The sequence below is a fragment of the Eptatretus burgeri genome, chromosome 10 (genome assembly GCF_056783735.1).
Source record: "Eptatretus burgeri isolate ZD-2024b chromosome 10, Ebu_testis_v1, whole genome shotgun sequence".
Lineage (NCBI taxonomy): Eukaryota > Metazoa > Chordata > Myxini > Myxiniformes > Myxinidae > Eptatretus > Eptatretus burgeri.
Genome location: NC_140970.1, coordinates 87664100 through 87670099, shown reverse-complemented (window position 1 = coordinate 87670099; position 6000 = coordinate 87664100).

The window sequence follows — 6000 nt, the reverse complement described above, 5'->3', positions numbered from 1 at the left end:
TGGGCACTTTTAAACTACTTGGGTTCTACAAACTGGGCACTTTTAAACTACTTGGGTTCTACAAACTGGGGCACTTTTAACCACTGAGGATTCTACAAACTGGGCACTTTTAAACTACTTGGGTTCTACAAACTGGGGCACTTTAACCAACGAGGATTCTACAAACTGGGCACTTTTAAACTACTTGGGTTCTACAAACTGGGGCACTTTTAACCACCGAGGATTCTACAAACTGGGCACTTTTAACAACCGAGGATTCTACCAACTGGGCACTTTTAAACGACTTGGGTTCTACAAACTGGGGCACTTTTAACCACTGAGGATTCTACAAACTGGGCACTTTTAAACTACTTGGGTTCTACAAACTGGGCACTATTAACCACCGAGGATTCTACAAACTGGGCACTTTTAACAACCGAGGATTCTACAAACTGGGCACTTTTAACCACCGAGGATTCTACAAACTGGGCACTTTTAACCACCGAGGATTCTACAAACTGGGCACTTTTAAACTACTTGGGTTCTACAAACTGGGCACTTTTAACCACCGAGGATTCTACAAACTGGGCACTTTTAAGCACTGAGGATTCTACAAACTGGGCACTTTTAACAACCGAGGATTCTACAAACTGGGCACTTTTAACCACCGAGGATTCTACAAACTGGGCACTTTTAACAACCGAGGATTCTACAAACTGGGAACTTTTAAACTACTTGGGTTCTACAAACTGGGGCACTTTTAACCACTGAGAATTCTACAAACTGGGGCACTTTTAAACTACTTGGGTTCTACAAACTGGGGCACTTTTAAACTACTTGGGTTCTACAAACTGGGGCACTTTTAAACTACTTGGGTTCTACAAACTGGGGCACTTTTAACCACTGAGGATTCTACAAACTGGGGCACTTTTAAACTACTTGGGTTCTACAAACTGGGCACTTTTAACCACCGAGGATTCTACAAACTGGGCACTTTTAACCACCGAGGATTCTACAAACTGGGCACTTTTAAACTACTTGGGTTCTACAAACTGGGGCACTTTTAACCACTGAGAATTCTACAAACTGGGGCACTTTTAAACTACTTGGGTTCTACAAACTGGGGCACTTTTAACCACTGAGGATTCTACAAACTGGGCACTTTTAAACTACTTGGGTTCTACAAACTGGGGCACTTTTAACCACCGAGGATTCTACAAACTGGGCACTTTTAAACTACTTGGGTTCTACAAACTGGGGCACTTTTAACCACTGAGGATTCTACAAACTGGGCACTTTTAACAACCGAGGATTCTACAAACTGGGAACTTTTAAACTACTTGGGTTCTACAAACTGGGGCACTTTTAACCACTGAGAATTCTACAAACTGGGGCACTTTTAAACTACTTGGGTTCTACAAACTGGGGCACTTTTAAACTACTTGGGTTCTACAAACTGGGGCACTTTTAAACTACTTGGGTTCTACAAACTGGGGCACTTTTAACCACTGAGGATTCTACAAACTGGGGCACTTTTAAACTACTTGGGTTCTACAAACTGGGCACTTTTAACCACCAAGGATACTACAAACTGGGCACTTTTAACCACCGAGGATTCTACAAACTGGGCACTTTTAAACTACTTGGGTTCTACAAACTGGGGCACTTTTAACCACTGAGAATTCTACAAACTGGGGCACTTTTAAACTACTTGGGTTCTACAAACTGGGGCACTTTTAACCACTGAGGATTCTACAAACTGGGCACTTTTAAACTACTTGGGTTCTACAAACTGGGGCACTTTTAACCACCGAGGATTCTACAAACTGGGCACTTTTAAACTACTTGGGTTCTACAAACTGGGGCACTTTTAACCACTGAGGATTCTACAAACTGGGGCACTTTTAAACTACTTGGGTTCTACAAACTGGGGCACTTTTAACCACTGAGGATTCTACAAACTGGGCATTTTTAAACTACTTGGGTTCTACAAACTGGGCACTTTTAACCACCGAGGATTCTACAAACTGGGCACTTTTAACAACCGAGGATTCTACAAACTGGGCACTTTTAACCACCGAGGATTGTACAAACTGGGCACTTTTAACCACCGAGGATTCTACAAACTGGGCACTTTTAACCACCGAGGATTCTACAAACTGGGCACTTTTAAACTACTTGGGTTCTACAAACTGGGGCACTTTTAACCACCGAGGATTCTACAAACTGGGCACTTTTAACCACTGAGGATTCTACAAACTGGGCACTTTTAACAACCGAGGATTCTACAAACTGGGCACTTTTAACCACCGAGGATTCTACAAACTGGGCACTTTTAACAACCGAGGATTCTACAAACTGGGCACTTTTAAACTACTTGGGTTCTACAAACTGGGGCACTTTTAACCACCGAGGATTCTACAAACTGGGCACTTTTAAACTACTTGGGTTCTACAAACTGGGCACTTTTAACTTACTAGAATTCTCCAAACTGGGCACTTTTAAACTACTTGGGTTCTACAAACTGGGGCACTTTTAACCACTGAGAATTCTACAAACTGGGCACTTTTAAACTACTTGGGTTCTACAAACTGGGCACTTTTAACTTACTAGAATTCTCCAAACTGGGCACTTTTAAACTACTTGGGTTCTACAAACTGGGCACTTTTAACCACCGAGGATTCTACAAACTGGGCACTTTTAAACTACTTGGGTTCTACAAACTGGGGCACTTTTAACCACTGAGAATTCTACAAACTGGGCACTTTTAAACTACTTGGATTCTACAAACTGGGGCACTTTTAACCACTGAGAATTCTACAAACTGGGCACTTTTAACCACTGAGAATTCTACAAACTGGGCACTTTTAAACTACTTGGATTCTCCAAACTGGGCACTTTTAACCACCTCGGATTCTACAAACTGGGCACTTTTAACCACCTCGGATTCTACAAACTGGGGCACTTTTAACTTACTAGGATTCTCCAAACTGGGGCACTTTTAACCACCTTGGATTCTCCAAACTGGGACACTTTTAACCACCTCGGATTCTACAAACTGGGGCACTTTTAACCACCTCGGATTCTACAAACTGGGGCACTTTTAACTTACTAGGATTCTCCAAACTGGGCACTTTTAACCACCTCGGATTCTACAAACTGGGCACTTTTAACCACCTCGGATTCTACAAACTGGGGCACTTTTACTCGGGCAAAATCTGAAAGTCAAATTGACTTTTAAACATAAGTTTCAGCATTTAAACGAAAGTGGCAATTTCAAGATCGTTACTCATAATTGTCGTATTACTGGATGCAAATTGGACTCAGAAAAATATCAGAAAAATTGACACATACCCGTGGATGAGAGGTGTCGAGTTCCCACCATTTCCTGTTAAAAGTGAATGGTGGTAGACACACACACACACACACACGCACACACACACACACACACACACACACACACACACACACACACACACACACACACACACGCACACACACACACACACACACACACACACACACACACACACACACACACACTTCTTTTTGCAATGGATGAAAAAAAAATCTCGTATAATTTCAGTTATGGTCCTCAAACGAAACAAAGAAGATATTTATAACAGCCCTCACAGCTCCCTTCCCCTCCCCCACTCCCACAACAATATTAATATATAATAAATGTGATGATTTTTTAAATTGATTTTAAACTTATTATATGCATTCACAAGCCCCAGATATAAACATATCGCTGTTTCGGAGTAGAGCACCCAAACGAGATACAGTGTCTCCTTCTGGAAAGTCTGATTTAAGCATCCGGCTCCCACTTTTAATAAAGAGCTGACATAAGATTTGTGCATCTTCATGTCATGAAGACGTCCTTTGTCGAAGAGTTGGTAGCCATCACTTTGTTGGTAATTACCCACAGCATGGTTTTTCCAATTGCAGACACCCATTAAATAAATCATTAAGCCTGCCATTTTGAAACAAGGCACTCAAACAAGGTTGAAAGTCCATTTGCTGAAAGCGATATTCGGGGATTTGGGTAGAACGCCCCCGTCCACAGTTCGGCCCTTGCACCGACCCACATCATCGTGAGCTTTTGCAGTACGAGCAGCTCTAATATCTCAGCTTTTTGCACGAGATGAGAAAGTTCTCCAACTCTTTCGGTGAGCATCGGCACACCCCTCTCTCAGCTAATTTTTCAAGTATTTTCAGCTTCTTTTCAAAGCTTTGCGAGTCATTTTACCGAACAATCCTCATCTCACGTACACAATATACTTGCATCCGGAAGCCACCGAGATGTCACATTCCAAATTGCATAAAACAAGAGTAGTTATATTGTAGTATTTTGTTCAGATAAACCTGGAAATCCAACGTTTCGTCTTGGAAAAAGGGGGGGGGGGGATATGTGTTGTGCTTGTAGCGAAGCTTGTCCCATTGTCCTCACTTTTTCTCTCTTTCTGAACTCTCAACACTTCTAAATTCTTCACAAACTCGAACCACAAACACCACTCATCCTTGATCCACACCACAAGCTCCACAAACCAACAACCACCCACAGAGTAACCTGCATTCACAATCAGCAGAAACGCCATAAACGGTGCTTTCAAGTGGGCACATGGAGGAAGAGAGGCAGTTATGGCACCCCTGAGTGGGCACCACCATCGAATTCTGTACCAGCCTATGCTCGCTGGCAGGTCACAGGAACCAGCCAATGAACATCGCTGGATCACAGCAGCACAGATGTGTGAGGCAACAGGCGGCACACCTACTGTATAAATTGCCATGCCAAGCAGGCAAGTAGTGTGCCATGCCTGGGAGCTATATGAGGGAGTTTGGAGTTGGGAACGGAGCTGGAGCTTGGAGTGGAGCGGACAGATGGAGATGTGGGAAGCTCGCTGAGAAACAGGCTCCTGGCTGCGGTCACCACACACACACACACACACACACACACACACACACACACACACACACACACACACACACACACACACACACACACACACACACACACACACACACACACACACACACACACACACACACACACACACACACACACACACACACACACACACACACGTTCTCCCGAGCTGCATCTCGCTCACTCCAGCTAAAACTGCAGAACATCAGCGGAGTTCACCAAACAATCCTTTTCATGACCCCCATCATACTTCCGCACCGAACACTCTTGAATGTGCACACAAACCAATCTTGCCGACTCACTCAGAGCACCAGAGAAACAATAGTCGCCGAAGGTTCTTTTCAGGACCCACATCAAACTTTCGCACCTCACACGCCGCACTTCTTCACACACCCATATTGCTCGCCCAGTTTGGTTCCACGTCAGCCGGCTGGCTCACATTCAAATATTAGAGTGGGGTCACAGCCATGCCCCACTTCCAGCACTCATCGATCAAACTTACTCTTCTTCTTTTCCCAAGATGAATGTGGAGCCTAAGTTATTTGTGGCAAAGACTTTTTTTTTAACGTGTGACTTTGTTTGACTTGTAATTATGTGCATTTCTGAATTATAATCCTTATCAAACTCTTCGGTTGTCTGTTTCAATGGATTAGACGAAGTGCCCTGTTTAAGGGGGTTCGCCAGAGCCGATTCATTGCAAGCAGTCAGAAGCTAGCCCGTACCCTGAATTGGCTGCACATTGGAAAGCACAGTACCCTATCTGGGGAGGGCGGTTAATTCGCGGGGGAAGGTAATGCGGGATTTGGACGCTGGATCCTACCAAAATTCAACGTCTCAGACGACGTTTGTGGTTATTAAACAGCCCGTCGTAGATTGTCATTTTAAAAGTCCCATATCATGAGTAGCATGATCTGTGCCAAACAATACCACCCTGAGCTTCATCGATATCGATTGTCTGCATTCTGTCCAAAGTAGTGGTATGGTCAACATCATAGTATTGCAGCATCTTGGAGGTGTTTGTTGAAGCGCTTTTGACCTTCTTCGGTCACTTTATGTCACTACTTTCTTGTCTTTTCACTGCCAGGTGTGCATAA